The following is a 24551-nucleotide window of genomic DNA, read 5'->3' on the forward strand; positions in this document are numbered from 1 at the left end:
ATATATACACGACCGTTCAAAAGTTTGGGGTCACTTAGAAATGTCTTTATTTTTCAAAGAAAAGCACTGTTTTTTCAATAAAGATAACATTAATCAAAAATACCCACTATACATTGTTAATGTGGTAAATGACTATTCTAGGTGGAAACGTCTGGTTTCTAATGAAATATCTCCATAGGTGTATAGAGGCCCATTTCCATCAACTATCACTCCAGTGTTCTAATGGTACATTGTGTTTGCTAATCACCTTAGAAGACTAATATCTGATTAGAAAACCCGTGCAATTATGTTAGCACAGCTGAAAACAGTTATGCTGGTGATATAAGCTATACAACTGGCCTTCCTTTGAGCTTGAAGTTTGAAGAACAAAATTAATACTTCAAATATTAATCATTATTTCTAACCTTGTCAATGTCTTGACTATATTTTCTATTCAATTTTCAATTCATTTGATGAATAAAAGTGAGTTTTCATGGAAAACATGAAATTGTCTGGATGACCCCAAACTTTTGAACGGTAGTGTATATATATATATATATATATTTATATATATATTTAAATAGTGTTTATTCCACCCACCATTTTTTTATGTACCATTTTGTGTGCATGTTTTGCAGCTACACTGAGGAAGGTGGTTGTGTATGTATCATTGATACTGGGTTGTGTGCACAGCTGGCTGCATCTGTAGCATGTATTGCCTTTAATGACACGTTAATGCAACTTAATGTGTGGCCTAAAGGTGTTCATCCAACATTTGTACAGTTAACTGACCGACTTTTTCCTTTTCATCCAAGTTCATTTTTACAGAAGCATACTTTTACTTGAGTGAATTCTTTTCAACTGATAGTACTTTTACTTGAGTGAATTAACCACTGCTTACTGATCCAGATCGATGAAACTAAACTATGAGCTGAAAAGATGCTCTTTTAGGCTCATCACTGCGACACTTTTGCATACAAGTAGTCATGTGATTTATCGTTGATCCAGTGACATATTGATTACAACCACTGTGTGTGTGTGTGTGTGTGTGTGTGTGTGTGTGTGTGTGTGTGTGTGTGTGTGTGTGTGTGTGTGTGTGTGTGTGTGTGTGTGTGTGTGTGTGTGTGTGTGTTTGAAGGAGGGTAAGTAGCTCTGTTGCTGGCGTCTCTGGCGCTCTGTTTAAATCATCGCTTCCTGTTCTCAATCCCCACGTCTGCTTATCCATCATTTCATAAGCGTGTGTGTGTGTGTGTTGGTACGTCTCGGGGTCCTGTTGCACCTCCTCCAGCCTCCCATGGTCGGTGGGCGAAAAATAGGGGGCTGCTCCCCTCAAGACACCCCTCAAATTACGGCCTAATCAGTTAGCCCCAGGAGCAGGCCCTCCACACAGCTCACAGACAGACAGACGGACCCCCAGACCTACAGCAACCTCCTCCTACCTCCTCCCCCTCCCCCACCCACAGCCCGGCCTTGTCCCTGCAAAGACCTCGCTCCCTCTGTCTCTCCTCCCTCTGAGATTAAACAGGTCCAGCTTCGGTTTGAGAAAAGTGTCGGCTGCTGCTGCTGTCCCTCCCTCACTTACCCACTCCTCTTGTCTAGTCTCCATGGCCCTTTCACCTCTCTCTCACTCACACATTGTGATCTCTGCTGCCAACTTAAATCATCATTGTTGGTCGTTTTTACCTTGTTTTTTTCTCCCCTTGATTTGAGTGGTTTTACGCTCGTTCACGAGTCGAGTAATCTCCGTGAACTTCAGCTCCGCGGAGCCAGTTCCAATTTAAAAAAGGCGCGCCCTGTTTTAATATTCACTGTTGCTGCATGAATAACTTTTGCGAGTACTCGTTCGGGGAAAGTATGACGGACACACTAAGTCATTTCTTGGTAACAAATGGAGAAAAAAAAGCAGAGTGAGAAATAAAAGAATGTCATATTATCACAATGGCGTATCTGGCTTTTCCCTGGATCATTTCTCCACACACACACACACACACACACACTTGGATCCTCTGCCCTAATGTGATGCTTTGTCAACTAAATCATTGCAACTCTACTCGGTTAATCAATGGCACATGGCGAGCTCTGGCAATGTCAGACCTTCACTGACTCCATTCCCCTCATCTTCGTTGTCATTATCATTCCTCTATTGCCCCCCCCCCCCTCCTATTCCCCCTCACACACGCATTCACAAACACACCCCGTGTGCCAAACCAGACCACTCCATATACACTAATGCTTCTGTTCCCTTCTGAGCAGCTTCATCCGTCATGTTCACCCCGCTTAGGATTCCCATTTGTTTTCATTTCACAGCATGAAAAAAACAACAAAACACGCACACACACACACACACACACACACACACACAAGTATATGCATATATGCATGTGAGAGTGTGCAGATATTTACGCACACACATCTATCACCCTGAGTAGGAAACTTGTATTCAAATGCAAAAACAGCAAAGAAAAGTGCAAATGTCCACTAACGGCGTTCCCTTCAGAAAAGGGATCAGAGGCTGGGATTTATGAGTGAAATTGTACGTTTATTTATTTACTGTCTTTCTACTTTTTAGCGAATAAAGCACCTCGCAATGTGCCGCACGCGTTGCCCGCCCAGAGGAACAGTTTCCTGCTCAAGGACACTTGGAAATGAGGACAAGAGCAAGCGGGGTTCGAACCGCCAACCCGCCTCCTGAGCTGCGTTTCGCCCCAATCGCACATATACCTTTTTACCTTCGCATTGAAAATGCGGAAGGTTATGTTTTGATCGCCGTGTATTTATTTATTTATTACCTTCGCATTGAAAATGCGGAAGGTAATGTTTTGATCGCCGTGTATTTATTTATTTATTTGTATGCGTGTTATTCGCGTAACAAAAAAAGTTTTAAACCGAATCGCATGAAATCTGGTGGGATGATTGGTTATTATCCGGGGACCATTTGATTAGATTTTGGGATCGATCGGGTCATAGGTCAAGGTCAAGGTCATGGAAAAGGTCAACATCTTCTTGAATCGCATGACATTTGGTGGGATGATTGGTTATTATCCGGGGACCATTTGATTAGATTTTGGGATCAATCGGGTCAAAGGTCAAGGTCATGGAAAGGTCAAAATCTTATTTTTACCATAGCGCGGTCAATTTTTATCCAATTGGCATGCAACTAATGCCAAAATGTTCATAATGCAATGCCCAATTTTGTGATATGCAAAGGTATGCGCTCTACCGAGTGCCCGTTCTAGTTGAAATTTTTTTTTAAAGAAAAGAGCCGAGGATGTGAAGGAGATTGAGGAGGATCCACATCTTACTATCCGCGTTGCGATAACGCGAGCGGCAGTTCTAAAGCCGTAAGCCTCGGCCCCTGAACACGCAGATTTTTTAATCCTCACCGGACTATAAATAACAGAAACTCTCTTCTTCATCCTCTCCCTCCATCGCCGCCCGTCTTCAGCGTCCAGCCCTCCGTCCCTCAACATGTTCTGTATTAGTGGGTCTTTGTTGAGTGTTTTGAAGTATGATAATGAAGGAGGTGGGTGGGCATCCGACCGCCGCACTCCGAGGAGACCCTGTGACGCACACAGAACTATCCTCTGACTCCATTAGCATACCTCTGCTGGCTCCGCTGCAGGCGGCTCAAACGGCCTCCGCAGCTCTCTGATGTGGCGGCCGTCGTGTTTGTGTGGAGGCCACGCCGCAAAAGTATCCGGAGGCCAAGAGGCCTGTCGATTTTGAAATGCACCAACTCCTCTGAGATCCGTGGCCGATGTGCTTTTAAGGACGTCGATCTAGCAGAATCTGAATCTCCTCAATATGTTTCGGTTGATACGCCGTTATCAAAGTCTGGCTTGAATACTTTGAGGAATATTTAAAACGTCGTCCCGCTTCAGTTTTTTTACTGCATATTGACTTTGTGTTTTCACGGACAAAGTGTCTGAAAGCCACACGAGAGGCTCTTGCAAATGGGAAATGTTTAAAAATGAATATACTTCACGAGGTAAAAATACAGAATTAAAAACTTTCATTTCAATTCTGTTCATTTTGTATAGCTCAAAATCCCAAATCCCAAATTTGCCTCAGAGAGCTTTACAATGTACACATTCGACCTCCCTGTCCCAGGACCTCACATCAGATCAACTCACTAACGGACAAACTAAATATACTTCAAGGAAACGTATCCATAGTGCAGTACAATGTTCCATATCAGTGTTCTACTATCATATATAAGGTTTATGGATGAATATTCCTGCTGCATTAATGCGCATGTTGTTTTTTATCTCCTTTATATCCTGTTGCATCATATTCTATGAGATCATCGTGTGTTTGTCACGTCTGTCAGAACCTTGTATCTCCAAAAAAGAAAAGCTTTGTGAAGATGCATTTTCCAGCTGATCCAAGACCTTCCTTTAAATTAAGTTCATTTTGCTTAAGAAGTAGGGACATTTTCTCACAGTTTATCTCAAACTTTCCAAATGAAGTAGAGATCAGTGGGTTTCTCTGGAGAGGAAGGTGATGGACAAACATCAGTGACAGTATATTTACATGTGAGAAGTAAAAGAGTAGAAGTATGAAGGTACTTATAAAGGAGGAACTCATGTAAAGTACAAGTACCCCCACATGTAGTTTAAAGCGCAAGAGTAAATGTGCTGATTGAAGTTCCACCATTGAACATCTCACTGTAGATATTTGTGATGTTGTTGTTGTTGTATTGTGCATGTTTCTGCAACGACAGAACGACAGAGTAAAACCAGTCCAACACTATGGTAAGAACAGTTTCTGGTTCATAAATTCTCTGTAACGCAGTCAGAGATTCACAATGTCGAGTTTATGATGAGTTTGCAAGAAGGAAATGTTGATTCCACCAGCGGCTCCGTTGGTACGACCTCCTGCTGCATTCAAACGCCCCGGAGTTTAATGTCTAAGGAACCCAAATTAAAGGAAATATATTAGAATTTAAGGGAAGATACAATTATGCGGAATACTTTTTTTCCCCATTTATTTGTCTGGTATAAAGGTTCAGCAACAGAAGCAAAACATTTAAAGGGATTAATGTGAAAGTTAAAGGACACAATTCGCGAAATATAAAAAAATGTTCTCACTTGTGGAAAAAAAAGAAGGAAAAAAGTGTAAATTGGCAATTGGGAACCAGTCTGTGTCCCACCAATCAGGCAATAAAGAATAATATATATAGTTAGATATTTTTTGATTTTAACCTGCAAAGCCTCGAGCGGTCGGCCACATGCACATCTTGGTTGTTCGTCTGAACATTTGGGATCCGGCCTGCCCTGCAGTGGGATAACACTTCCCCAATTTAGATGAGTTCACTCAGGGCCCTTCAACTCACGTGGAAGTGACCCTCAGACGCCTCTGACTGAGCAGTGTGTGTGTGTGTGTGTGTGTGTGTGTGTATCTTTGTTTGTCTGTCTGTCTGTCTGTCTGTGTGTGTGTGTGTGTTTGTGTGAGTCAGAGGAAGTGCACGGACCAGCTGATGCAGTGTGTGCTATGTTAACCCGTCCAAGGGCAGCATAGCAATAACAAACACACGATCACAGCAGCGGGGTCACCTCTGACCCTGCACCCCTCCACACGGCCGGCCAGATCGGTATCGCTCTGACAGCCACTGAGGGACCAGCCAACACACACACTATTTAGACACACTAAATACTCCTCATAGGCTCGTATGCATCCCCCCCCCCCCCCTGACACACACACACACACACACACACCTCCTCCTTCCCTCAATGCAAGTTTTCAATCATTGACTCCCTTGGAGAAATCAAAGGGATTTACGTTGGGAGACAAAAGCTTCCTCATTGGTGTCAGAGAGTGAATTATTTACATTTACCTTGAATGCATTGGACCTGCCCACCTGGGGGGTGGGGGGGGGGGGGGTGATCTGGTGGGGAGGACGTTCAAAGCGAAACCATCCACCCCAGTTCACCCGAGGCCGTTTGTACGGTGTGTCCCGTGCAGTGACCGGTCGTATCGGGGTTGTTTCGGAGAAAAGGTGTGTGACGCCGCCGCTGGAAAGCTTTGAGGACCATGCATGCTTCATGGTAGGATCTACGTGTGTGTGTGTGTGTGTGTGTGTGTGTGTGTGTAGGCATGCGTTCTTCTTGTCCTGCTCCTGCTCAATCATGTGGAGTAAATGAGCTGTTGAAAATCTGTGGTTATTCGCTTCAGCATCTGCAGCACCGTCCCCCCTACCCTCCCCACACTTAAAAACTCTCCTTCCTTGGTTCCTCCCCTCTTCTCCCTCCTCAACTCAGAGCCGACACTTTTTTAAAACCGGATCACTTTTTTCCGTTTCCTCCGAACATCAGCCGGCTCTTGACGGGGGGGGGGGGGGGGGGGGGCTCTCGGGTACACGGAGGAGGCCGGCCGCCTGGTTATGAGGACGGACAGCTCGACGTGAGCGCATGCGTCGGCCGGGGTGATGTGTGACCATGACCACGAGAAGTGGAACGGAGTTGAATTCGGAGTGACTTCCTGCTGCATGCGTGTGCACGTGCGAGTGTGTGAGAGTGTGAGTGTGGTAGAGCCCGATGTGTGTTTGAGCCAGAGAGCCTTTTTCTTTACCTTACCGAATATTCCTGTCCTGTGTGTGTGTGTGTGTGTGTGTGTGTGTGTGTGTGTTTTAATTGACTTCCGTGAGCATTAAAGGGCCCCACGATGACCTCGAGGCTCACCTGTTTTGATGAGCGGACACCCGTTTAGCTTGAGGCTCTTTGGGGAAACGTGTGGTTGCGTCCATGTGGAAGACAATCCTCTGGCAGGTCGAGCGAACCCCCGAAACACTGAACACACTTTCCAAACCTCATTACGGAGACCTCCGCTGTTGTGTTGCTCACGGGGCCCAATGACCCCCCCCCCAACTACCCCCCTCACCCCTCCCTCTGAAATTCTTTTCAAATGAGAATTGAATTTCTTTTCTCAAAGTGTTTATGTTATCGTTTGTAAATCTCGTACCAGAAGTTGGAGCGCGAGGCACACGGAGGGGGAACTCATACACATGTTTAATGAAGTATTTACAGATAATTCCAACTGTCAAATACTTGCGCCCGATGACATAGTGCAGAGTGCTGACGCTCACAACCGCCTTTCTCCCTCTCTCTAAAACTCCGAGCTGCCTCCTCGTTAAGCAGGCGGATTTGATTTCAGGTAAGGACTTATTGGGAGGAGGGGGTGGGTGGGGGCCTAAAGCCAAAAGCAAGAGCCCCCCGTCTTTTACCGAAAAGGCAAACGATGTGTCGGAGCTCCACAGGGCCCATGGGGAAGCTGAGCCATGGAGACATATTGCGTCTCTGATGGACGCACGTTTGCTCTGAAAGAATACAACGTGTGCAGTTAGTGTTACCCTCTGAAGCTCGTGCTGAGCGTTTATAAGTGCTTCTTGCCAATAAGGAACGGAGAAGAATCTCAAATCTGCGTTTTAAATGAGTAAATGTACTTTATAATTCTGCACTTTTTAATAACACATTGTCTGCGTTGTAACTCGGCTTTGTTTATGAATTATTATGAGTTCAAGATTATTTTTCCTGTGGTTAAAAATGCCACCCTACATGCTTATAATCCATCAATAAATGCTTAATAAATTGTTAATTAATAGATTTTAGTTGATATTCTCAAAATTCAAAACCTTGTTTGCTAGAAAGGTCTGTAACTAATCTGAAATAAACCATTTAATATTAAAATGTGTTTTTAATTAAACATGAATAACAGTTGCACACACACACACAACTTTATAAATTATTTAGTATTGATTATATAATAATATCAACATATTTAATATGGAATATTAGGAATATTATCGATTTCCTTTTTTAAATCTAAATTAAAAATAATAAAACCATGCACAGCCAATATTAATACCTAGCCCTTTCACTCAAATAATGTTGATGATTATTATTATAACTGTTATAATTATTTCAGTTAAGTGCTATTGCATTTGGAGTGAATAGTGGGTGATACAACTTTAAATAAAAACTGTTGAGTCTCTGGAGCTTCTCGGCGCCCGCGGAGAGAAAAATGGTGTGAAGGAGCAATAATGGACTCGTGTGTCGTGACCTCTGCATGGAAGCAATTTGGGGAAAGAGTTGAAAGGGCCGTAAAAGACAAATTAATCCTCGACAGAAACGAGATACATCCTTTAAAAACAACCATTTGGAGGGCTTTGGCCAATCGGTCACTCTTTAATCCGACCAGAGGGATATTAGAGCTGCACTCGGCAGAATACAGCAGTCATGCTGATACAACCTGCCATGCATCTGTATTAGCGGGTACAATACAACACAGAAACAAGTCCGTCAGCGTCTAAACTTTACATATTAAACCTTCCGGATTCTCTTCAGTCAGGCGAAACCAACAGAAATATGAAAATATGTGTTCTGCAAAAAAGAAGAAAACAAATAGGCTGTTTATTTTCGCCTAGATTTTTGTTTAATAGTCTGCTTTGTGTCACGCGTCTGTTGTTCGTTATGAGTTAGTTACTTTCGTTTTCAATTCGAGGTGATTGTGACCAGCACGAGCGTGTTTAGCGGAACACTGGGGAACAAAGAAATTACGAAAAAAGGAGAAGAACATGTGTTATTATTATATTGTTATTATTATAATAATTAATGTTATGATTATCTATTGTTATTACTTGGTCGAATAGAAAAATGATTCACTATTTAATGTATCATTATCTTCACTATCATATAATCATTATATATATATATATATATATATATATATATGTAGTATTACTAGTCGTATTGTGTGGGTAAAATAAGGAAGTCTCATTAATTAATTATTTTATTTCGTATTAATATTGCTATTGTTGTTATTATTATCGGTATGGTATTATTATTAGTATTGGTATCGTAGGCCTATCGACGAATTCGGTGGAATTCTATTAGAAATATTACAACACTTCATTCATTATTTATTATGCTCATTCTTTATTTTGACCTGAGTACCGTGCTCAAGTTTCTGATGCTGTGAATATGTTGTGTCCATGTCACACCACATTCTTGGCCTTGACGGCCTCTTCTTTATTTGATATGTCGTCTCACTTATCTTTATCATCCTCATCATCATACCAGCAGTGCAACATAGAGCTGTAACACAACCGTCATTGTCATGATTCAATTCATGTGTTGTGAAACGCCGACGAGAATCAAATCAGGCGGATCGATTTGTTCGTGAATTGATCCGATTAAGAAACGCTCGTGAATTGCCGATGCTTACGAATGACATCCTAATCGAAATATTTAAGTTTTTAGTTTTATTTCAATTTGTGTAAAATTGGTTTCCTGCAGACAACAACCTCATGACCTGTTATCTTCACGCGCACCTTCATTTAATCATTTATCTGATAATATTATGTCCCAAATTCAAAATATTTTACCAATAATTTGCCTCAATTTGTTCAGGAAATTATAACGCCGACTCATGCGTGCATGGGTTCTTCCTTTTCCTCACACACTTAAGACAATCTAAGATTACATCGAATTTATTCTGACACTTTCTTCTACAATGAGGTATTTTTGGTGTTCCATGTCCTGTTTTTTTTTTTTTTTTTGCCAGTGTTTTCTGTCTTCTTTCTGTCTTCTCCTCTTCTTTCCACCACACAGCCGCGCTGTTTGCATGAAGGACGCCGCCGGCTGCGTTTCTCATTCAAACACTGGAATATTAGACAGTCTGAAATAAATCGTACACAAACCGCGTGCCAGCTGCACGTGACACTGCAAGAGCTGAGAAAAAGATGAGCTCGTGCACGATGAAACCGTTCAAAAGAAGAACGTTTCTTCCTTGAATTATTGTATTTAGTACGCAAATATAGTTCATAGAAATGCAAACCATGCATCTCTTTCTCTTTAGACTTCCATGAAGTAGCTGGAGGCTTAAAAAAATCAATTATTAATGTTTCAGTGTTTTTGTTGTTGCCTGATCCAACCCAGATGCATTCTTCTCTCAAATATTCCGCTGACTTGCTTGGATTTTAAAATGAGTTGTGGACAAGAGTTCTGTTTCAAATCACAAAAGGGTCACTTTTTATAAATCGGTCTGCTCCCTGGATGTGAAATAAATACGAGTGTGTTATTCTTTTCTTTCTTAAGAAAGATGGGGGAGGGGGGTGGGGGGTCATCGGTCACAGCACCGAGCCTACACACACACACACACACACACACACACACACACACACACACACACACACACACACACACACACACACACACATTCCCCGCTCTTACCTGTCGCACACACGCGTTCTCAACAACATAGCCCGCATTCATGTTTTGACACAGAGCTTCGGGCACAAATAAAAATTAAAAGAAAATCCACATCAATTATAATTATTCACACCAGTCCTCTCAATTTGTTTCTATTTCATGGATCAATATGTAACTGTTCTTCGCGGCATTGTGCTGCGTGTTTACCATAGAGCCCCTAAAGAAATGTACAAATAGATAAACAGTGTATAAGTGATGCAGCGGAGGAGCTCTGAGGCTTCAGTAGTTCAGCCTCCGCTGCAGCCGAATGTCGTTGCATGATGCTGTGAAACCAAATGCACACGGTGTGTGTGTGTGTGTGTGTGTGTGTGTGTGTGTGTGTGTGTGTGTGTGTGTGTGTGTGTGTGTGTGTGTGTGTGTGTGTGTGTGTGTGTGTGTGTGTGTTAACGAAACATTTCTTAGAGTAAATATACGGTGCAATGCAATATGACGAGTGTCCACTTCCTCTGCAGGACCAAGGCAGATCTCAGAGAAAACGGTTTCAATATTCCACCACAGAGGACAAGTGACGAGGCTCCCGTTCACCTCGTGCTGTTTTGGTTGTGACATTTAGTTTTGTGTGCACGCAAAGTAATTACATATTTAAGCAAAATCCATTTTTCGTTGAGTTCAATGCATTTAGACAGAAATTAATGAAGAATTAACGACATGCGTTATGCTCCATAATGGGAGCTCGTGGAGCAACAACCTAACGAAATGTGTATGTGAATCCACCTCAAGTTCAAACCGTCTAACTGATTTAAAGACGATGGCCTCAATACACTGAAGCCGCAGGTCACATGACGTGTCCTTCCTTTTCGACCAAAGTGGCAACCGAATGTCCTCTTATTTAAAAAAAACTAAAACACCGCTGAGAAATAAAAGCTTCAAAATCGGGTTGCAACGCTCTTATATATTTTCAACCTCTAATAAGCTCTTGAGGATAAAATAAAAAATAACTGCAACCGACTCGTATACACACACGTCCCCGAGCTGCCTCGCGACAACCTACTCGGATCACAAGCTTTTTGTGTTCTAGAAGTTGTTTAATGCGCTCCTCCTCTGGCGTTATAGGCCTGCAGCGCTTCAAGCGCACAAGACCAGCGGAGCAGCCTCAACCCCCCGCGCGCGCACTGTCATCACCGTCACCGTCATTATCATATAATACTATTGACGAATGAGCAGCGAGCAGCGCAGTGGCTCTCCGCGAACCGGCTGCTTCCACTTAATTCTCGCGTCGCATCGGCAGCAGAGCTGCCAGGTGTCCGATCCCCGCGCTGCGTTATCCAGGTGAGTCCATGTTGTTTTTTATTGCAGTTTATTGCTCATATTTTACTGTAAATGTAAAGTGGTGAAGAGTCCGAGTCGTTCTCTCTGAAGTAGCTTCTAGTTAAAGTGATGAGTTGAGTATAAAGGCGTGAGTGCCTTTGGGTTGATTATCATAATATACATTCTACCTGATATCGATCTGAGAGGAAAACACTGAGAACAAAAATCACACAGGCCTCTGAATGGCTCGAGTCTATTTCCTGGAAAGCTCTCCACGCGCACTAACTGGCGACGCACGCACGCACGACCCTCTTCTCACACCAACTCAAAGCTCCGTGACATCTGCAGCACGCGCAGCCACAGTTTTGCAGTTGTTGTTGCTAAATTTGTTTGGCAAGCTCTGGTTTAAGAAAATACAAAAAAGGAGTGAGGTGCCTGCGTGCGTGCGCGCATGAAAGAAGTCCCTCCTCTCAGTTGGCGTGGCGCGAGGCCGCAGCGGAGACGGTGGCGCATGCAAATGAGAGGAGCCTCGAGGACTCGGCTCAGAGTCGAGGGCCAAATCTCATCAAATATCAGAAGTCAAATATGTTCTGCCGCGTTACAACAAAACAACACTCGTGCACGAACGTGTTTCTGTTCTCGTGTTTGGACCCCTCCAAGTGCTTTAATGCAGCAAATCAGCACTTATTTCATCATTAATTTAATTAATTAAACTGTTTCATTATTAATATTACTTCTGCATTCAGAAACCACTATGTCGTTTGAACCTCGCCGGCTTCCTTACGTATTAGACACCGCGCGACATCTGTCAAGTCAGGTCAAGGCGTCCAGGTGCGTGCGTGTGTCACCACCTGCATGAGCACGACGTATTTCTCTGTATATATTCATGTGCAGTATATATACAAACACACGCCGCACACATGTGACGGACAATGCGCGTGCGTTTTGTGCAACAGCAAGAGGACGACCCCGAAGCACGAAGCATGAGGCGTTCACTGACCATCCAGTGTGTCGGGGGGGGGGGGGGGGGTCGCTTTAACTTTTGTTGTCATATATATATATATATATATATATATATTTAGGGGGGGGGGGTCATGTTTATCATTGACAGGAACACTGCAGTTGCATTGAGGGCATACATGTGTGAAAGTATCAGAGCTGATAAGTCATGCTGCGTGGAGCACACTATCGTCTTTTTCTCCTGCGGGAACAAAAAAAGAAGAAGAAAAGTATACCAACACGAGCTCTCTGTCTCTGTCAAGGTCTCTGAGAGGCAGCCGCGCGCGCCATGCGGCCCGAGAAGATGTCAGTCAAGATAGGATTTAGAAGAGTATTACGCAACTGTTTGTGTTGAATGGGGGAAGCCCGTGGAGTCAAAACAGACATTTTTAAAGAAAGGATCCCCGCGTGGGTGCAAGCGTCCCCTCCGCGTGTCTGTTCAGACTCGCCTCTAAAAGACATGGAACACATAAATAAATACAGAAGTTTTGACGGACACTTCTTTATCTCATTACGCGTCGTCGTATGAGCGAGATCCGGCCCACACAATGCTTTCATGGGTCAAATGAGTTTTTTTTCTTCTTCTTCTTTGACGCCTCCTCTGCTCCCTCCCTCCATTCCCTTCCCTCGCTCTCTTTGTCTCTCCTCCCTTCTCTCCTCCCTCTATCAGTCAGTGCGCCCGTTGGCACGGGAACGATTGAAAGTGACACACTGATTAGAACCCCGCTCCTTTTCGCGCTGATAAATCCCGCTATTGCTCTAAAGTCCGGCGCCAGTGTGCGCGCGTGTGTGTGTTTTGTTTGGGTTGCTTTCCGCTCAAGTCCGTGTGTTGTCCTCCCGCGGGCTGCGTTTTTTGTTTTATTTGTTGTTTTTGTTTTATAGTTATTGCGCTTTTTTTGTCTTCCTCCGAGGATGACGCCATGAGTTCAGTGGAGGGCAGACTTGTGCCAGAGAGACGCGGTTTGACTAAAGCGTGAAAGAGGAGGACGCGGACAAAAAAAGTGCATCGAGAATCTAAATTGTGTCTCACGCGCGCTGCGGTCCACGACTCTAGGGCAGACGACAGAAGTCTCTCCTTCCCCGCAGAGGAGCATCCTCCGCGCACCTCTTCCACTCCGCTGCTTCGCGCGCTATCGTCGTCCCGCAGCTCACCCCCTCCCGTCCCCAATACCCCGTCCCCACTCCTATCCCTTCCCTTTTCTCCCCGACCACACCGCCACCAGTAAGTGACTTGTGGATCTCCGGTCCGGTTCTCTCTCCGCCCGAGTCCAGATTGTGCAGCGCGCTCCGCCGTGTGAGCCACAGCCCAGCCCTGGATTCAATACTCCTGCTCAATGGACAGAGCCTCCTCAGCGGCCAGCAGCGCTACCGACACGCCGTAAACAGTGAGTAGTTCTGCGGACACCACAGCTCCATCTGCTCCCCGCCAGGGATTTAAATATATGTTTGTGTGTATTTGAAATGTCATATAAGTCATATATGTTAAAATTTTTTTTTTTAAATCAGTGTTTTTGCTGTTCGACTAGTACATGTATGCTTTGTATCACTGTCTTTAGTTAATAATGAATATACATTTATATAATTATTAGGATTTAATATTATTAAATGCTTTTATTCGATATTATTAGTATTAACACAACATCCACCCAAACCGTCTATTTTAATATCGCACCAATAATACCTATTATCATCATCATCAAAGTGAGCCCGTCGTTTCTCTACAATAACTTTGTTAAAGTGTTTCAACTCATTGAGTCATGTTTACGTAAGTAAATGTGCACGCGCATGATCAATTTCAGCTTCTTGCCAATGAAGTAAAACGCATTTCCTTTATATTAGTGTTGTTTTATTTACTAAATATAAGTTGTTTGGTGCTTTTAAATATGCACAAGTAGTGGATACGTAAATAAATTATTCTATAAGTTATTAAACGCCTCAACCAGTTTATGAATATTGAGAGTTAAATATTTATGGGGATGTTTTTCCCCTTTTCCTTTTTTAAAAAGCTATTTTGAAAGCTTGGCAATGAGTGTTTTGATTGAATACTCATATATGTGTGTGTAAGTGTGCACGTGTGTGTGTTTGTTTGATAAGGTAAAAAGAAATCCTTCTGGAAAATGAAGAAAATCTTCCCAACATCACTTTGTGACTTTTTAACTTTTTAACTTTTAAGAGAAATAATTAATGAGCGATTAACTGCGAGAGGTGTTACTTCCGTTACTGGTTAACACCGAGTTTAAATGACAGCACCAGTTTGGTTTTTTATGTTTTCCTTTTCTTCTTCTTTTTCTTCTGCTTCGTCTCCTCTTCTTCACACCGCTTCCAGTTGCCGGTAAACGGGACAGGGGATGAATAAAACATACCGAGGGGAACGAGAGATGTCGAACACGCTGTGCTGGTTTTCTTCAGGCCATGCTACACGGGCCTTTTAACCTCTGCAGCACATAGACACGGAGCAAAGGCACCATACGAGGAACGTGTGTCTCTGTGTGTGTGTGTGTGTGGGGGGGGGGGGGGGGGGAAGAAATATGAGCATCCCGAAGCTTTAGGTCTCCATCGGAAGTTTGGGCCTACGGTCTTCTCTGAAACTGAAGCCAAATGAGAAACAGTCCCGCACCGGAGCGTCACGTCAGAAGCAATCCGTTGTCTCGGGGAATGAAACGCGCGGCGTTGTGCGGGCCCGCGCGGGACAGACGAAACGAGTTAGATGATTTTCTTCTTCTTCTTCTTCTTCTTCTTCTTCTTCTTCTCCTTCTTCTAATTGTTTAAATGTCATTAGCAGCCTGCTTTCATCCCTAAAACCATCTCTCTGACCTTTTAAAAAGAAAACAGCCGGATAACTCTTCTCCAAAATACACACACACACACACACGTACACACACACACACACACACACGCACGCACACACACACACACACACGCACGACAGGAATCCAAAATGCGTAAATGTTTCGTATTTTTTCCCCAATGCATGTGAAACGTCAACTTCGGTTCACAAAGACGCCACTTTTTATTCCACCTGCGAGAGGCCACCTTTAATTTATCGTGCGCGAGGAGAACGTGTGTAATCTAGATTATTATTTAGAGCAGACATGCAACGTTTTATTTTACGCATATCAGTTGATGTGAAATATGACCGTTCCTCGTCCGTCACATTCGAGAAATAACACGCACGAAAAATACGGGAGTTTTTTAGTGGGGGAGTGAACCGCGAGGAGAAACGGATTCGTCTCAGCTGCTGTGATGGGAGACTCCGTGCGGCCCAGAAGGTTTATGGCCTTTCTGGTTAAAGTTTTCTCACATGTTTAAAAAAGAAGAAAAAAAGAAGAAGAAGGTGCGCAGACTCCGTCGTGACGAGGAAGAGGGGGGAGGGGGGTTAGAGAGTTTGCGTATTTAAAAAAAAAAAAGAGTATGAAATCATATTTCCTTTGGCTCTCACTGAGATGCAAAGGCTTCACTGTGTCAATCTTTGAGCCTTTTTTATTATTATTTTCCTGCATGCTGCAAAGATGTGCAAATTATTTATGGTCTGCAAGTTCATCATGAAGATAGTTTTATAGATTAAATATTATTTAATTATACTATTTTTTTGACATTCGTAAAGGTCAAGGACAATTTATCATTTGATAATCCCAAAAAACAAAACAAAAATCAAACAAAAAATGAAGATTTCCACCAATACATAATAAACCCAACTTTAACTCCCCAGTTGTTTTTGTTTTTCCGTCACCCTCCCTCTCCCTTCTTCCTGTGTGAACTCGGCTATCTGTTCACACGTAATATGGGTGTGTCCGCGCTATTAAACTGCAGATTAGATAGTGGAGGAGCTCAGTGGGCCCTAATGATGCTCCTTCTCTCCGGCGGTGGGCGTCGCTCGCTGATCTCTGATGTCGCCCCTCCAGCCTGCTGCGGATTTCCTGATGGTCGAAGATAAAATAAAGTCTTCTTTTCTTTTTGACTCGGCGGAGACCTGAGCTCTCTGTTATTCCCACTCTGGTGAGGCTGGTGTGAGCTGTGGTGGATGGGTTTGGCTGTGTGTGTGTGTGTGTGTGTGTGTGTGTGTGTGTGTGTGTGTGTGCTCACCAGGACCACGTCATGATGCAACGCAGCTTCAGAGCGTCACAAAAGTTGCACTGGACTGAAGCTTATGACGCTATTTTGTACACACACACACACACACACACACACACACACACACACACACACACACACGTGTGCTGTATGCTTGCACATGTGCTCCACACACTCTTATTCATCCCTGCTGTGTGTATATTCTAAGTCAGTGTGTGGTCCCTGTAAGTGTTAAAGCAGGGAGTCTGTGTAGTGTGCTGGCTGTGGTTAATGTGGTTAGTGTGTGTGTGTGTGTGTGTGTGTGTGTGTGTGAATGAGTGTGTTTTAAGCATGCATCCTCTAGCTGGAAGGGCGAGGCTAAACGCTCGCTGTTAACTCTTCATCCCGTATTATCAAATGAGATGTTTACGAGGCAGCCAAACATGTTCGCCAGAAGGCCTTTTCGTCTCGACCCTTTTTCTGTGTGTGTGTGTGTGTGTGTGTGTGTGTGAGACCCCGAGGACCCTCTCCACAAGCGATGAAGTAGTTGTGTGTTTGTCATAAAGGTCTGTCGTCCCCTCACACCAACTCTCCCCACTTCACAGCAACACATCTGACGGCCATAAACGGCAAATTCCACAACAATGTAACGTTCCCCAACACCAATAATCATTTATCATAAACAGCCACATGAAAAATGAAAAAAACCTCTGGAGTTGTTCCCCATTTTCTTTTTGAGCCGTTTAAAAAAAACGTTTGTTTGTTTGTGCTTCCTCCGAGCAGCTCGGTCTAACAACGACCTTCCCATCATGCAACAGGGCTGCGTTGTGAATTACACTTCAAGGGGAAACTTGTTTTGTCATGGTGGGTAAAAAGAAACACGCTGAGCTAGTCTGTGTGAATCAAGTACTGATGTTACTTTAACTAAGTACTGATGTTACTTTAACTAAGTACTTATGTGACTTTAACCAAGTACTTATGTGACTTTAACCAAGTACTTATGTTACTTTAACCAAGTACTTATGTGACTTTAACTAAGTACTTATGTGACTTTAACCAAGTACTTATGTGACTTTAACCAAGTACTTATGTTACTTTAACCAAGTACTGTTACATTAACCAACTTATGTTACTTTAACTAAGTACTTATGTGACTTTAACCAAGTACTTATGTGACTTTAACCAAGTACTTATGTGACTTTAACTAAGTACTTATGTTACTTTAACCAAGTACTTATGTTACTTTAACCAAGTACTTATGTGACTTTAACCAAGTACTTATGTGACTTTAACTAAGTACTTATGTTACTTTAACCAAGTACTTATGTGACTTTAACCAAGTACTTATGTTACTTTAACTCAGTACTTATGTTACTTTAACCAAGTACTTATGTTACTTTAACCAAGTACTGATGTTACTTTAACTAAGTACTTATGTTACTTTAACCAAGTACTTATGTTACTTTAACTAAGTACTTATGTTACTTTAACCAAGTACTTATGTTACTTTAACTAAGTACTTATGTTACTTTAACCAAGTACTTATGTTACTTTAACCAAGTACTTATGTTACTTTAACCAAGTACTTATGTTACTTTAACTAAGTACTTATGTTACTTTAACCAAGTACTTATGTTCCTTGAACTCAGTACTTATGTTACTTTAACCAAGTACTTATGTTACTTTAACCAAGCACTGATGTTACTTTAACTAAGTACTTATGTTACTTTAACCAAGTACTTATGTTACTTTAACTAAGTACTTATGTTACTTTAACTAAGTACTTATGTTACTTTAACCAAGTACTTATGTGACTTTAACTAAGTACTTATGTGACTTTAACCAAGTACTTATGTGACTTTAACTAAGTACTTATGTTACTTTAACCAAGTACTTATGTTACTTTAACCAAGTACTTATGTTACTTTAACTAAGTACTTATGTTACTTTAACCAAGTACTTATGTGACTTTAACTAAGTACTTATGTGACTTTAACCAAGTACTTATGTGACTTTAACTAAGTACTTATGTTACTTTAACCAAGTACTGTTACATTAACCAACTTATGTTACTTTAACTAAGTACTTATGTGACTTTAACCAAGTACTTATGTGACTTTAACCAAGTACTTATGTGACTTTAACTAAGTACTTATGTTACTTTAACCAAGTACTTATGTGACTTTAACCAAGTACTTATGTGACTTTAACTAAGTACTTATGTTACTTTAACCAAGTACTTATGTGACTTTAACTAAGTACTTATGTTACTTTAACCAAGTACTTATGTTACTTTAACCAAGTACTTATGTGACATTAACCAAGTACTTATGTGACTTTAACTAAGTACTTATGTTACTTTAACCAAGTACTTATGTGACTTTAACCAAGTACTTATGTGACTTTAACTAAGTACTTATGTTACTTTAACCAAGTACTTATGTTACTTTAACTCAGGACTTATGTTACTTTAACCAAGTACTTATGTTACTTTAACCAAGTACTGATGTTACTTTAACTAAGTACTTATGTTACTTTAACCAAGTACTTATGTTACTTTAACTAAGTACTTATGTTACTTTAACCAAGTACTTATGTTACTTTAACCAAGTACTTATGTGACTTTAACTAAGTACTTATGTGACTTTAACTAAGTACTGATGTTACTTCAACCAAGTACTTATGTTTCATTAACCAAGTACGTTTGATGCATTAATCCAGTACTTATGTTCCAATTTTTGTTTTGTTTCAACTCATTTTAAGGTCAAACTTTGTGTTTTTTATTCAAACCAACTAGTTTTGTTTCTTAAACCAAATGATGTGGGTTTTAATTAATTAGAATCCAAACCAGGAGGTATTCTAGCCTAAACTAAATATTTGTTTTGTTTTAATTCATTTGAAGCTAAACCGTGATATCTTTACTGAGCAGTTAGACGCAACCAAGTAGTTTTGTTGCGTTTCTTTTGTTGCAATTTCAATCAACAACCGAACTGAAAGTGCATCTGAGTGTGTGATCGTCATTCTGCAGGACACGGGCCTGTCACCTGACGCGCTCCATACCCCCTGTGCACACACACATACGTTTAGGTTGACTGCAGGGCTTTTAGTATTGCTCCTCCTCCTCCTCCTCCTCCTCCTCCTGCTGCCTTCTTTTATCTGTGCTGCCGAGCCAAGCATTAACCAATAGCTTGATAACCCTGCTATAAAAGTGGATCATCGTACAGGAAGATTGTCCGTGTATCTGTATATTTTCCTACAGAGGTGACGCCTCTCTGCCGCTCTCCACCTGCTATCAGAGCTAATAATGCCCTCGTAGATTTCTCTCTCTCTCTCCCTCTCTCTCTCTCTGTCCCTCTCTGCGTCCCTCTCTTTGTCATGCTTCGTCAGCACTCGCAGTATCGTAACGGTAAAAGAGATACCAGGACATACAGCTCTTCAGCTCTGCGGAGTGAGAGGTCAGTTGTGCTTCCTCCTCACGCTTTGGGAGTCGTTGTTTTCACACGTGGAACATCTTCTCCTGCTGCTCGGGCTGATTGCCTTCGTTCTTCACCCTCAATTATCCCTCCTGTACGCTCCTCTCGTTCTCAACCTCAGAGCTTAAGTGTGTGAGTCGCTGCTCTCTGTTTCCTGCACACTTATCACAATGGGATGACAGTGAAGTGTGTGTGTGTGTGTATTTCTTCTATCGACTGTGGAGCATTTTTCTTTACTTTACCAGTTGTTCCCCCTGAATCTTCATATTTTGTAAACGTCTTTCTCAATCGAAGGTCGAACACACAGATACAGCTGGACATGTTTTTAGTTTAGTTTTAGATTTTGGTTTTAGTACCAAACTTAAATCCAAGTGTTGCAAACACAACATAAGAGAGATGTATAGATAAAAGAATGACTGTCAGAAAAGTACGATCAAAGCGACACGCTACAGGTGTAAACATAGTTTCTCATGCACTGATAACTTTTTTGAGTTTCTTTCTTTCTTCTTTTAGACTAGTGGAAAGAAAACATCCAAATTACACATTTAGTTGTTTATTTTACTATATTGTCTATTTGTGTCATGTAGAGTTCTCTTCAATTAATGTAAGACAATAAATAATTGCCTTAATGTCAGTAATGAACTGGTGAAGTTTCATGTTTATCAAGGGTCATTACAATGTCTATAATTTAACAAAACATCTCTTTAAAGGCCGTTTTCTCTAACTGAGTTCGTTCTCAAAATATTCAAGACAGCATCTCTTTCATTCCTCTCTGTATTCTGAAGGTTTCTACAGAGAGGGTTTGTTTATATATCATTCGTAGCCGGATTTATACAAAATACACACACTTTGCATTTTGCACACTGTCTATATTTAATATTTAATATTTTAATATTTAATTTAATTTGTCATTAGTATTGTATTGTGTATTGTGTATGCATATATGTTGTATATATACATATATATTTTATTTTATATATTACTTTGTATACTTGTATACATCTATATCTTTCATCCCTGTTTTTTATATTTTATATTTAATTTTTATTCTTGTGTGTTTAGTTTATTGCTGCTGCTACTGTTACGACAAATTTCCCCTTGGGGATTAATAAAGTATATATCTATCTATAATAATAATAATAATAATAATCATTTATTTCATATAGCGCTTCTCAAGGCACCCGAAGTCGCTTTACAGAGTCCAGTAGTCATACACACACACAATCATCCCGGTCATCTATCTATCTATCCATCTAAAATGTTATTACTAATAACATGGATTTTTTTATATATGTTGACCGTATCTGAATTAAGACGGATAAAATAAACTCCCCTGTAAAAAACCTTTGAATCTAATACACAAACAATATGAAACAACAATTTTGAGCCTGGCTTTTTCCAATGTTGAGATTTCTGGTCTGAAAATGTGTTAAAAAAATTCGCACATAATGAGAAAATACCCCATTTGCACATTTAAACATAAAGTTGTCATACAAAAAAAAAAAAAAAGTGCCTCAATGAATTGCCTCAATGTAATGAATCAATGGGAACGGTTCATGGTGGTTTCTATGAGTTCCACCTGTGGTGTCTCCCTTTTTAAATGATGGATGGGTTGAAGAAAAGCAGCCGCAGTCTCTCCAATGAACGCGAGTACCAATCAGAGTTCGTCAGCCGTCTGATTTGTGGAGTTTAGACTGGCTTTGAATTACACGTTGGCCTCCGTTTGTGTGCGTCTCCGTCTTTGAGCCCGACCGGTTGTTTATAGGTGTGTTTGTTGTCGTGTCCCGCTCTTCCATTTTCTCTGGGTGTGTCTGTATTTTTCTTGTCTTTGGCCCCTCGCTGTGTATTTGTTATGTCTGGCACGTGTAATAATGTGGAACTCGATCGCGGCGCATCATCAGAAAACGCAGAGGTCGTCCCAGTATCTGGGCGCACAGAGCGGCGCCAACGCAGCGGCGTTGGAGTTTTAAAGCTCTGTGAATCTGGCCGTCTCAAAGCGGCAGATACTCCAGATAAATTCACTTTACTTGTTATTTTTATTGATTAACCGGGTTTTCGAGAATAGGTGCGGCAGTTGGCCGGAGAGGACATTGGGAAATGTGTCATGAACCCTCTCTTATCAAAAAGACATTACATTTGTTACCCATTTGTCTCCATAGCAGACCATCAACAGCTCTCCTTATCGTGTCTTTATTCACAGCCTCAACTATCGCACGCCTTATCAAACAATGCGCCTCGGATGGATTTGGGATGAACGTGATAACGATCTCGCTGGTTTGAAGTCGGATTCCATTCAACGCGACGTGCTACGCGCCAGCGCTGATGCAAGGCGGCTGTTGCTCAACACGCCCGTAACAATTACATGAAATAGATTAGCTTTAGATTTATCAGTCTGTGTGAAAGGCCACGTTGTTGTTTACATGCCGGGTATGAAAACTGGCAGAAAGAAGCAAAGAGACGAGGTCATCGGAGGTCAGAAAGTGTAGAGTATGGGGTTTCAATAAATGAATCAATCGGAATAAATATAGAATCCTTTATGGACATGATGTTGGTGGACATGACGAAATGTGTGGTGCAAACGTAGCGTAGGGGCGATATTAACAGGATTCACCTCTATTTTACTTTTCATCTGTTTCATGTCATTGTATACTTTTTACACGGCACAGTATAAACTAATCTGAATACTTAAACTCCTAAAACTATACGTCGCAGAGCGCTTTACTGCTGAAATGAGAGATCCAATACTTCCAAGTTAGTACAAATAAATAAAAGTCCTGCAGTTAAAATACAACTTAGTCCAGAAATATTATCAGCTAAATGTACTTAAAGTATCAAAAGTAAAAGTACTTGCTCACCAGAAAGTTTCCCAGTGTGTGTTTAGACATTACATATAACAATATTATCGGAGCTGCGGTTAAAAATTACTTTCACTCTGTGAAATATCTATGATATTTTTGGCAAATGCAAAAAAAATGGTAGAAAAAACCTCACAAAGGTCATTCAGTTCACTTTGATCAGTCGGAGCTGAGAAATATTTGCATAATGACTTAAATGATGAATCACTTATAACTTTTAATTGACGTACTGTTTTCTGCTCTAATAGTGGTTGGACTCGGCGGTTGAGCTATTTTGCTTTTTTAATACAGTTTAGTCCAGTGGTTCCCAACCTCTGGGATCGGCCCCTTCCAAAAGGTCACCAGATGAATCCGAGGGGTCGTGAGGTGATTAGTGGGAGAGGAAATCTGTATCATGTTTAAAAAACACTTGTTTAAGCTTTAACAGTGTGTTGCATTTCATTTGCGTTTCTCAATCTGAAATGTATGTCAATGGAGAAGCTCAAGCTCTCAAATAAACATCTTTCTTTCTAAAGTGGAGTCGAAGTATAAAGTAGCATTAAATGGAAATACGCAAGTAACGGTTTAGTACGCATTTGACCCTTTTTTAAGCAGTGGAATGGAGTTATTAGGTTTTTGGCCAAACATAATTGTTTTAAATAAGTATGAAAACTTAGTGAATTGTAAACAAAGTAACGTAAGTAGAGAAAACACATCACAAACACCTGTAACTTCTAAATAACTCGACAACAACACAAGACACGAACAACTGTCTCCTGCGTTAAAGTCCTGTGTTTGCACCACTGTGAGCGGAAGATGCAGCCATCACTCCGAGGAAGACGACACGCAAAAAGATAGAATGGCATCGCGCCGTTTTTATTATTGTTGCCGGGCAACCAGCGAGTGAGCGCCAACGATGAGCGCGAGGGATCCCGAGCTTAATTTCCTATTTTCACCAGGAGACATTCAGGGCGCTCGGCAACGCACGAGCGCCAAATACATTAATAACCTAAAAATATGCTTCCTGTTGCCGCACGATGCGGTGAAACTTATTAGTATCTCGAGGGTGGGGGTGTGGGGGGGGGGGGGGCACCACGTGAGCGAGGGACGCAGGATTATCATCCTTCCTCTCTTGGGTCAAATACCAAATGAAATGAAATTGAAGCAGGATGTGTTCACAGATTAAATGCTGCTGGGAAACGGAGCATCTGTTATAAAGTGTGCGTGTGTCCCAGGTTAGATGGTAAGATGTCGGCAAAGGTCCGGATAGGGATCGTCGTGAGTAGCTGGGGGGGGGGGCAGCAGGTTAGGACCTGCCTCTGGGGAAGGCAGATTCCCTCGCAGGATTATTGTTGAATGACGTTTTTACAAGGCAGGTAAAGTTCCAAATCCCCGTTATCCACCGCTGCCGGCGAACTCCCCTCAGAGTCTTGCGCTGCATCCCGTTGTTACCTTCGCATTGAAAATGCGGAAGGTTATGTTTTGATCGCTGTGTATTTATTTGTATGCGTGTTATTCGCCTAACTCAAAAAGTATTAAACTGAATCGCATGAAATTTGGTGGGATGATTGGTTATTATCCGGGGACCATTTGATTAGATTTTGGGATCGATCGGGTCAAAGGTCAAGGTCAAGGTCATGAAAAGGTCAAAATCTTCTTGAATCGCATGAAATTTGGTGGGATGTTTGGTTATTATTATA

At 41.7% G+C, this 24551-nt stretch overlaps 1 protein-coding gene across 2 annotated transcripts in view; it reads left to right on the forward strand.

Annotated features, from left to right (window-relative positions):
- Nucleotides 1-13671: 13671 nt before the first annotated feature.
- Nucleotides 13672-24551, forward strand: part of satb2 (SATB homeobox 2) — a 53872-nt gene continuing 42992 nt past the window's right edge. For both annotated transcript variants that reach the window (XM_056431507.1, XM_056431517.1), the window contains exon 1: nt 13672-13879. The gene's annotated coding sequence lies outside the window, so the exon portion shown is untranslated. The remainder of the gene's footprint in view (nt 13880-24551) is intronic.

This window comes from Pseudoliparis swirei, chromosome 2, assembly GCF_029220125.1.
Source record: "Pseudoliparis swirei isolate HS2019 ecotype Mariana Trench chromosome 2, NWPU_hadal_v1, whole genome shotgun sequence".
NCBI lineage: Eukaryota > Metazoa > Chordata > Actinopteri > Perciformes > Liparidae > Pseudoliparis > Pseudoliparis swirei.